This window comes from Triticum urartu, chromosome 7 (assembly GCF_003073215.2).
Source record: "Triticum urartu cultivar G1812 chromosome 7, Tu2.1, whole genome shotgun sequence".
In the NCBI taxonomy this organism is placed as follows: Eukaryota; Viridiplantae; Streptophyta; class Magnoliopsida; order Poales; family Poaceae; genus Triticum; species Triticum urartu.
Window position 1 is genome coordinate 559,852,517 of NC_053028.1, and position 11,598 is coordinate 559,864,114.

General features: G+C 47.7%; 1 non-coding gene across 1 annotated transcript; it reads right to left on the minus strand.

Annotated features, from left to right (window-relative positions):
- Positions 1 to 1,114: 1,114 nt before the first annotated feature.
- LOC125526221 lies at positions 1,115 to 1,280 on the minus strand. Its single transcript, XR_007291632.1, has one exon. It is a non-coding gene; the product is annotated as a U1 spliceosomal RNA (small nuclear RNA).
- Positions 1,281 to 11,598: the final 10,318 nt, after the last annotated feature.

Here is an 11,598-nt window from a genome sequence, read left to right on the forward strand (position 1 = left end):
TCGACCTTGGTTATCATTTATCAACCGGACTCCTGATCACTTATCGCCACGTCCGTCGCCACATTGCACACAGACGGGTGCCCTTCAAGCCAACCCAAAAACCAACGAACGGCGAGTTCAAGAGATCCCGACGCGCCGCGCATCATCCAGAGCTACGAAAGGAAGATCTTCGCTCCCGTCGCGCTCCACCTTTTTGAGACACAGGCTCCTCCTGCACGTTGGAGACGGCCAAAGGGCAAAAGGAGACGCCGGGAAGAGACAGGCCGTCGGCGTCCCGTTCCGCGCGCGCGGTAGGACCGATGAACAGGAAGGCTGGCCATGCGATGCCATGTCGCCATTGCCACGACGTACGTACGACGCGTTGGCTCCCGAGAGCGACGTGTGGGAGAGAGAGATCTGCAGCTGTCGCTGCCGTTGGTGTGCGACGTACGCAGGGCGCTCGCCGGGCTTCCGCCCTGCCTGCCCGGGATGCCGATGCCGTCGACCCAAGCGAGTTGAGCGAGATGGACGGATGTTTAGCGCAATAATTCCCGGAGGAAGGGAATTCTTGTTGCGTGCTTGCTTCGGGTGTTAATGCTAGGCTGCTGGCGAGATGAGATGCCCGGCGACGCAGGACGGATTCCGAAAGCGGCACCAGGGAATCTCATCCTGTGTCGGTCACGGCGCAGACGGCCGGTCGCGCCGAACAAGGTAACGTCACGATTAAGTGTCGTTTGCGAGCAGTGATAAGTTAATGAAAAGATCGCCGAGAAAAATGAAAGAGAAGCACTATCTGACCAGGTAATAAAAACAAGTGTTGCATCCCTATGCTCTCCGTCTGATAACACGACAATCTTTAGCCTTGCCAGCTCCCACACTTTACTTTATGAGTTTGTGTGTCAATCTCCGACCCTTCACGAATCAAAGAAGCGTCCTATCAAATATCAGCACAAAAGTGAAAGAAACATAGACCAATTATCGCGGTAAGCGACAACACGTCGCTACTCATGCCGAGTACAAAACCATCAACCTGCATATCACAACAAAGTATACCCTGGTCGCTTTCTGATTCTGCATGAAGCGACGAGAACTGAAAGTTGCACATTTCCATCCTAGTACTGACTTAACCAATGATTTTGGGCCGTGTAAACGCATACCCCCTCTATCATAAATTATGACGTCGTCCATTCTCTCATTTGGGGAGATGGTAGACCAACGCATTCATCAAATGCAATAATGTAAGCCATTGATCTAGGCCACGAGCCTTGTTGATTGCTCGTCGACCCCGTCCAGTTAAGTATGTTGCAATGAAACACCTAGTCACCATAATATAGCCTGCTCTCCTAGTCTAATCTTCTTTTTTTTAGCATTAGTACAGACACAAGCGCTCATATACACGCGCATACACTCATCCCTATAAACGCACACACGCACACCCTACCCCTATGAGCACCTAACCAACTCAACCATAGGTTGATTCGCCCTAGTCTAATCTTCTTGTGTTGTTGATGTGGTACTAAACTAAACAAGAGCGCTGTGTAGTTATGGGCTGCTCAGACGTGGGACTAATTAGCCTGGTCGCGTGGACTTGCGTTACTGAATGGGCTCTGGATGGCTAGGCCCAGTAGCCAGAATAAAGGTTGCTTACTTTTTCAAAAGAAAAATAAAACAAAAAAAGGTAAAGATTGCTCACTGTTTGCTCTTGCCAAGAAACTGTAAAAGGGGAAAAGGAGGTGATAATTTTTTTGTAGGGAGAAAGGAGTGGCTCAATTTTTTTGCCGCTCGGCTTCCAAGAGCTGTACTATACATGATACTCCTATCTGAGTACTCAAAAGGGCAAGGAAACAGCGTTGACCTGTGTTTGTAGTTGACGGTAGTTTTCCGTCTCCCAATAATGTTCTAGTCTAGTACTGGATTTAGAAACTTTCACAGGCCATTATCTCATTATTACACTATTCCAATTATTGGCGAAAGTTTCGGTCCTCGGTGATATCTCTCCCATTCAAAGAACATATAGCCATTCCTCGCTGGGAAAAGGAAAGAAAAACAAGTGATGTCAAGTTGTTTAATTTATCTGAGTGATAATTTATTGATAAGCCATGTCGACCCAGACTTCCTAGTCAAGCGTGATAGGAGAGCCAGAGAGATAAACAAACACCTGATGGCTGTTGAGGTGAGCTGGGCTCTCATCAACCGAAAGATCAATAGGAAATGACAAAGAGCTAGCTTGCCGATTCTTTACTTGTTCTGCAGCATGTGATTCATCACCGTCATCGTGGTTCGTGGATTCCCGGCCCTTCCGGGATCAAAGAAGCGTCCGTCTATACCTTGAACTGGTCGCTTTCTGGTTCTGCGCTTGGCGCCGGCCACCGAAGCGCGGCCTAGATATTACCAGATCCCACAGGTGGATTAAAAGAATGGAGGCGGTTGCAGAGGGATCCAATGAATGATTGGACTGATTAGCGGTGATCAGATCACCGATCACGGGGCGTGCCGCGCGCGTTCTTCGCCGCGTCGATCGCATGAATGATTGCACTCGGTGATCGGCGGTGATCAGAGCAGTGATCACCAAATCGTTGGCCGATACTGTTGGTGATCGATCGCCATGATGAAAGTGTTGCGCGCGCACCTTGATTGTGGAACCTAGGGTTGCGGAGATCCTCGCCAGGTGGCTGTAATCTCGTTAGCAGCTGCTGACGGATGATGATAAACCGAGTATCTGGGATAAGCCGAGTGCCACCGGTTGATCCCAAGAATATAATTCTATGAGAATGATCACGAGCAGACAAAAAAAGTGAGAGTGATCACCATGCATCTATGCTGTGCTTGTAAAATAATCTTTCAAAATATTCTGTACTCTCTCTGTACATTAATATAAGAATGTTTATAGATAACTAAAGTACTGATCAAACAGAGGGGAAAAGATGAAAAGAAATTCTTGTTTTATCTATACTGCATTTCTTATTTCTTTTACTTCTATCAGCACATGTCCTATTTCTTGTTCTGATAGTGTAAACTGAATCAGCTTGCGAAATTGTACTGAAAAAATCATAAAATTCCAATCATGAAAATGGAATAACATACACATTAATGCATTCCCAAATTTAATTTCTCTAGAAATCTTATAAAATTCATTCCAGCTAAAAGAAGCCTCGAAGACACGAGTTGCGTTACTAAGAGCATCTCTAGCAGACCCCGCATCCCGCCCCGACCCGCAAAATAACCTCTAAAATGCGGGTCGGGGCGGGAAAACCTGACCGATCAGACACCGCATTCACGGCCGATCCGTAAAAGTTTTTGTGGGGCGCGGTAAAAGATCTCCCCCGACCTCTAGATTCACGGGCTAGGAGGACGACTCGAGCTCAGCCCCTATCCGCAGCGAGATTTGGCGGGAAGGACATTTCCGCGTGGCCGTCCCCCCCCCCCCCCCCCCCCCCCACCACCATTGCCTCGCCACCTCACGCTCCGGTGCATTCCCCGGCCGTTCTTCGCCGCCATGGATGACTCCCTGCTGTCCCCCGTCACCGTCGAGGTCGCGCACGCTCAATCCCCTTGGGCGGATCTCGTCGCCGGCCATGTTGGCCCCGCCGTCGCCCAAGGTACCGCCACGCCTGCCCGCAAGCGGCAGGGCAATGTGGTCGTGCAGGGCGGGAATCCGGCTGCCCCCGCCGCGAAGGCCCGCGCTCCGGCCGCCAACGCCGCTGCGCGATCCCGGCCGGCGGCGGAGAAGGTCGCTAAGGCCACTGGCGTAAAGAGGAAGAGGATTCCAGCTACAAAGAAGTCACCTCCTTCATCCACTGCCTCCGCCCCGGAAAGAGGTTCCCCGGCGATGCCGCTCAACGGTGCTGCTCCCACCGCAAGCGAGGTGTTTGACGAAATGGCCGGAAGGTATGCGTCTTCGGTCATGGCAATTTTCTTTGCTTTTCGCCATTTGCGATAGCTCGTGACTTGTTGTCGTTCACTATAGCGATGGTTCGAACAATGCAACTGTCGAGTTCGTGAACTTGTTGGACACAAACGCCGTTGACATCGATCAAGCCCCGTTCGCCGCATTCGACTACAATGAAACGGAGGACGGCGTGGATGATCATGGTGGGGAGGAAGAAGTGGAGGAGATCGATGAGGTAGCGTATGAGCAATCGCAAACAAAAGGTAGGAAAAGCCAGAGATCGAAGAACTACACGATCTTGGAAGATCAAATCCTGATCAGGGCATGGAGTGCGGTGTCTCTTGATGCCTGCACGGGTACTTCTCAAACCGCCAAGAGGTATTGGCAAAGGATCGAAGATTAATACTTTCGCATGATGGCAAAGTACCCCAATAGGACTCCACGCACATTTCGGTTGCTTGAAGGGCGTTGGGATGTGATCAAGCCTATGTGCAGCCGTTGGGCAGCTTGCTTGGAGCAAGTACACAATGCACCTCCAAGTGGAACCGTGGAATCCGACTAGGTGAGTTTGTTTTGCCTTTGTTCAAGTTGTGCATATTATATTGCATCATATTGTGTAGGACAAAATTGCCCAATATAGATACAAAGACATGGAAGTTTCGGAAGGCAAATTCTTCAAACTGGAGCATTGTTGGAACTTGCTCAAAGAGTGCGAGAAGTGGAAGTTGATCGACAAAGAATCCCCACCGAAGAGAGGTTCACTTACAAACATGGATGAAGATGAGGATAATGGTGGCCCAAGAAATTTGAACAAGCCCGATGACGACAAGAGGACTAAGGAGAAGGTGAAGAGAGAGCATGAAGTATCGAGCTTGAGGAAGAAGATTGATGCCATGGTAGGACATCATCATAATGTGCACAATGTGATCAAGGAGTTGATCACGGGATGATGTGTTACGAAACGAGTAAAGAGACTTGCTGGTAACGAGATTGAACAAGGTATCGGGATACCGACGATCGAATCTCGGGCAAGTATCGTACCGCTAGACAAAGAATTGTATACGGGATTGATTAAGTCCTTGACATCGTGGTTCATCCGATGAGATCATCGTGGAACATGTGGGAGCCAACATGGGTATCCAGATCCTGCTGTTGGTTATTGACCGGAGAGTCATCTCGGTCATGTCTGCATGTCTCCCAAACCCGTAGGGTCTACACACTTAAGGTTCGGTGACGCTAGGGTTGTAGGGATATGTATATGCAGTAACACGAATGTTGTTCGGAGTCCCGGATGAGATCCTGGACGTCACGAGGAGTTCCGGAATGGTCCGGAGGTAAAGAATTATATATAGGAAGTGCTATTTCGGCCATCGGGACAAGTTTCGGGGTCATCGGTATTGTACCGGGACCACCGGAAGGGTCCCGGGGGTCCACCGGGTGGGGCCACCTATCCCGGAGGGCCCCATGGGCTGAAGTGGGAAGGGATCCAGCCCAAAGTGGGCTGGGGCGCCACTTCCCTCTAGGGCCCATGCGCCTAGGGTGGGAAAACCCTAGGGGAAGAGTCCCAAAGGGGGAAGGCACCCCCTAGGTGCCTTGGGGAGGAGGGACTCCTCCCTTGGCCGCCGCCCCCCTAGGAGATTGCATCTCCTAGGGCCGGCGGCCCCTCCCTAGGCTCCCTATATATAGTGGGGGAAGGAGGGCCTCTCACCCCACGCCTTGGTGCCTCCCTCTCCCTCTCCAACACCTCCTCCTCCTCCATAGAGCTTAGCGAAGCCCTGCCGGAGTACTGCAGCTCCATCACCACCACGCCGTCGTGCTGCTGCTGGAGCCATCTTCCTCAACCTCTCCCTCCCCTTGCTGGATCGAGAAGGAGGAGACGTCGCTGCTCCGTACGTGTGTTGAACGCGGAGGTGCCGTCCGTTCGGCACTAGGATCATCGGTGATTTGAATCACGACGAGTACGACTCCATCAACCCCGTTCTCTTGAACGCTTCCGCGCGCGATCTACAAGGGTATTTAGATCCACTCCTCCCTCGTTGCTAGATGACTCCATAGATAGATCTTGGTGACACGTAAGAAAATTTTGAATTTATGCCACGTTCCCCAACAGTGGCATCATGAGCTAGGTCTATGCGTAGTTTCTATGCACGAGTAGAACACAAAGTAGTTGTGGGCGTTGATTTTGTTCAATATGCTTACCGTTACTAGTCCAATCTTGATTCGGTGGCATTGTGGGATGAAGCGGCCCAGACCAACCTTACACGTACTCTTACGTGAGACTGGTTCCACCGACTGACATGCACTAGTTGCATAAGGTGGCTAGCGGGTGTCTGTCTCTCCCACTTTAGTCGGATCGGATTCGATGAAAAGGGTCCTTATGAAGGGTAAATAGCAATTGGCATATCACGTTGTGGTTTTTGCGTAGGTAAGAAACGTTCTTGCTAGAAACCCATAGCAGCCACGTAAAACATGCAAACAACAATTAGAGGACGTCTAACTTGTTTTTGCAGGGTATGCTATGTGATGTGATATGGCCAAAAGGATGTGATGAATGATATATGTGATGTATGAGATTGATCATGTTCTTCTAATAGGAATCACGACTTGCATGTCGATGAGTATGACAACCGGCAGGAGCCATAGGAGTTGTCTTAATTTATTTATGACCTGCGTGTCAACATAAACGTCATGTAATTACTTTACTTTATCGCTAACCGTTAGCTTTAGTAGTAGAAGTAATAATTGACGAGACAACTTCATGAAGACATGATGATAGAGATCATGGTGTCATGCCAGTGACGATGATGATCATGGAGCCCCGAAGATGGAGATCAAGAGGAGCAAAGTGATGATGGCCATATCATGTCACTATTTGATTGCATGTGATGTTTATCATGTTTATGCATCTTGTTTACTTATAACGACAGTAGTAAATAAGATGATCCCTCATAATAATTTCAAGAAAGTGTTCCCTCTAACTGTGCACCGTTGCGACAGTTCGTTGTTTCGAAGCACCACGTGATGATCGGGTGTTAGATTCTAACGTTCACATACAACGGGTGTAAGACAGATTTACACACGCGAAACACTTAGGTTGACTTGACGAGCCTAGCATGTACAGACATGGCCTCAGAACACAAGAGACCGAAAGGTCGAGCATGAGTCGTATGGTAGATACGATCAACATGAAGATGTTCACCGATGATGACTAGTCCGTCTCACGTGATGATCGGACACGGCCTAGTTGACTCGGATCATGTAATCACTTAGATGACTAGAGGGATGTCTATCTGAGTGGGAGTTCACAAGATGAACTTAATTATCCTGAACATAGTCAAAAGGTCTTCGCAAATTATGTCGTAGATCGCGCTTCAGTTCTACTATTTATATATGTTCCTAGAGAAAATTTAGTTGAAAGTTGATAGTAGTAATTATGCGGACTAGGTCTGTAAACCGAGGTTTGTCCTCATTTCTTCATAGAAGGCTTATGTCCTTAATGCACCGCTCAGTGTGCTGAACCTCGAACGTTGTCTATGGATGTTGCGAACATCTGACATACACATTTTTGATAACTACGTGATAGTTCAGTTAAACGGCTTAGAGTTGAGGCACCGAAGACGTTTTGAAACGTCGCGAAACATATGAGATGTTTCGAGGGCTGAAATTGGGATTTCAGGCTCGTGCCCACGTCAAGAGGTATAAGACCTCCGACGATTTTCTTAGCCTGCAAACTAAGGGAGAAAAGCTCAATTGTTGAACTTGTGCTCAGATTGTCTGAGTACAACAATCGCTTGAATCGAGTGGGAGTTGATCTTCCAGATGAAATAGTGACTGCTTGAGCTTCGTGATGAACTATAATATATCAGGGACATATATGATGATCCTTGAGATATTCACGATGTTTGACACCACAAAAGTAGAGATCAAGAAGGAGCATCAATTGTTGATGGTTGGTGAAACCACTAGTTTCAAGAAGGGCAAGGGCAAAAAGGGATGCTTCATGAAACGGCAAATCAGTTGCTGCTCTAGTGAAGAAACCCAAGGTTGAGCCCAAACCCGAGACTAAGTGCTTCTGTAATAAGGGGAACAACCACTGGAGCAGAATTACCCTAGATACTTGGTAGATGAGAAGGCTGGCAAGGTCGATAGAAGTATATTGGATATACATTGTGTTAATGTGTACTTTACTAGTACTCCTAGTAGCACCAGGGTATTAGATACCGGTTCGGTTGCTAAGTGTTAGTAACTCGAAACAAAAGGCTACGAAATAAACGGAGACTAGCTAAAAGGTGAGATGACGATATGTGTTGGAAGTATTTCCAAGGTTGATCAAATATCGTACGCTCCCTCTACCATCGAGATTGGTATTAAAACCTAAATAATTGTTATTTGGTGTTTGCGTTGAGCATAGACATGATTGGATTACGTCTATCGCAATGCGGTTATTCATTTAAGGAGAATAATGGTTACTTTGTTTATTTGAATAATATCTTCAATGGTCTTGCACCTAAAATGAATGGTTCATTGAATCTCGATCGTAGTGATACACATGTTCATGCCAAAAGATATAAGATAGTAATGATAGTACAACCTACTTGTGGCACTGCCACTTGAGTCATATTGGTATAAAACGCATGAAGAAGCTCCATGTTGATGGATCTTTGGACTCACTCGTTTTTGAAAAGTTTGAGACATGCGAACCATGTCTATTGGTGTATATGCATGAAGAAACTCCATGCAAAGGGACCGTTTGGACTCACTTGATTTTGAATCACTTGAGACATGCAAATCATACCACATGGGCAAGATGACTGAAAGCCTCGTTTTCAGTAAAATGGAACTAGAAAGCAACTTGTTGGAAGTAATACATTTTGATGTGTGCAGTCCAATGAGTGCTGAGGCGTGTAGTGGATATCGTTATGTTCATACTTCACAGATGATTTGAGTAAGATGTTGAGTATATTTACTTGATGAATCACGAGTCTGAATTATTGAAAGGTTCAAGTGATTTCAGGGTGAAGTTGAAAGACCGTCGTGACAAGAGGATAAATATCTATGATATGATCATAGAGATGAATATCTGAATTACGAGTTTGGCACAGAATTAAGACATTGTGGAAATTGTTTCACAACTAATACAGCCTGGAACACCATAGTGTGATGGTGTGTCCGAACATCATAACTGCACCCTATTGGATATGATGCATACCATGATGTCTCTTATCAAATTACCACGATAGTTTATGGGTTAGGCATTAAAGACAACCACATTCACTTTAAATAGGGCACCACGTAATTCCGATGAGATGACACCATATGAACTATGGTTTAGAGAAACCTAAGCTGTCATTTCTTAGAAGTTTGGGGCTGCGACGCTTATGTGAAAAGTTTCAGGCTGATAAGCTCGAACCCAAAGCGGATAAATGCATCTTCATAGGACACCCAAAACAGTTGGGTATACCTCCTGTCTCAGATCCGAAAGCAATAAGGGATTGTTTCTAGAATCGGGTCCTTTCTCGAGGAAAAGTTTCTCTCGAAAGAATTGAGTGGGAGGATGGTGGATACTTGATGAGGTTATTGAACCGTCTCTTCAACTAGTGTGTGGCAGGGCACAGGAGTTGTTCCTGTGGCACCTACACCAATTGAAGTGGAAGCTTATGATAGTGATCATGAAACTTCAGATCAAGTCACTACCAAACCTCGTGGGATGACAAGGATGCGTACTACTTCAGATTGGTATGTAATCCTGTCTTGGAAGTCATGTTGCTAGACAACAATGAACCTACGAGCTATGGAGAAGCGATGGTGGGCCTGGATTCCAAAATGGCTCGAGGCCATATAATCCGAGAGAGGATCCATATATGAAAACAAAGTGTAGACTTTGGGAGAACTACTTGATGGTCGTAAGTGTTGGAGAACGTTGCAGAAAACAAAAAATTTCCTACTCGTTTCACCAAGATCATCTAGGAGTTCATCTAGCAACGAGTCATTGGATGCATCTACATACCTTTGTAGATGGCGCACGGAAGCGTTCAAAAGAACGGTGATGATGTAGTCGAACACGACGTGATCCAAATCACCGATGACCAAGCGCCGAACGGACGGCACCTCCGCGTTCAACACACGTACGGGACGGGAGACGTCTCCTCCTTCTTGATCCAGCAAGGGGAGGAGGAGAGGTTGATGAAGATCCAGCAGCACGACGGCGTGGTGATGGATGCAGGGCGTCACAGTAGCAGGGCTTCGCCTATACTACGAGGGAGAGACGTAACGGGGAGAGAGGGAGGCGCCAAAGCTCAGGTATAAAGTCCTCCCCTCTCCTCAACTATATATAGGGGTGCCAAGGGGGGGGCGCCGGCCCTAGTAGATGGATCTACTAGGGGGGGGGGGCGGCGGCCAAGGGTGGGGGGCTTGCCCCCCAAGCAAGGGGGCGCCCCCTCTAGGGTTCCCCCCCAACCCTAGGCGCATGGGCCCTTGGGGGGTGGCGCCCCAGCCCACTTTGGGCTGGGTTCCCTCCCACTTCAGCCCATGGGGCCCCCCGGGATAGGTGGCCCCACCCGGTGGACCCCCGGGACCCCTCCGGTGGTCCCGGTACAATACCGGTGACCTCGAAACTTGTCCCGATGGCCGAAACAGCACTTCCTATATATAATTCTTTACCTCCGGACCATTCCGGAACTCCTCGTGACGTCCGGGATCTCATCCGGGACTCCGAACAACATTCGGGTTACTACATATACATATCTTCACAACCCTAGCGTCACCGAACCTTAAGTGTGTAGACCCTACGGGTTCGGGAGACAAGCAGACATGACCGAGATGACTCTCCGGTCAATAACCAACAGTGGGATCTGGATACCCATGTTGGCTCCCACATGCTCCACGATGATTTCATCGGATGAACCACGATGTCGAGGATTCAATCAACCCCGTACGCAATTCCCTTTGTCTATCGGTACGACACTTGCCCGAGATTCGATCATTGGTATCCCAATACCTCGTTCAATCTCGTTACCGGCAAGTCACTTTACTCGTACCATAATGCATGATCCCGTGACCAGACACTTGGTCACTTTGAGCTCATTATGATGATGCATTACCGAGTGGGCCCAGTGATACCTCTCCGTCATACGGAGTGACAAATCCCAGTCTTGATCCATGTCAACCCAACAGACACTTTCGGAGATACCCGTAGTATACCTTTATGGTCACCCAGTTACGTTGTGACGTTTGGTATACCCAAAGCACTCCTACGGTATCCGGGAGTTACACGATCTCATGGTCTAAGGAAAAGATACTTTGACATTGGAAAACTCTAGCAAACGAACTATACGATCTTGTGCTATGTTTAGGATTGGGTCTAGTCCATCACATCATTCTCCTAATGATGTGATCTCGTTATCAATGACATCCAATGTCCATAGTCAGGAAACCATGACTATCTGTTGATCAACGAGCCTAGTCAACTAGAGGCTTACTAGGGACATGTTGGTGTCTGTTATTCACACATGCATTACGATTTCCGGATAACACAATTATAGCATGAATAAAGACAATTATCATGAACAAAGAAATATAATAATAAATCTTTTATTATTGCCTCTAGGGCATATTTCCAACAGTCTCCCACTTGCACTAGAGTCAATAATCTAGTTACATCGTGATGAATCGAACACCCATGGAATTCTGGTGTTGATCATGTTTTGCCCTAGGGAGAGGTTTAGTCAACG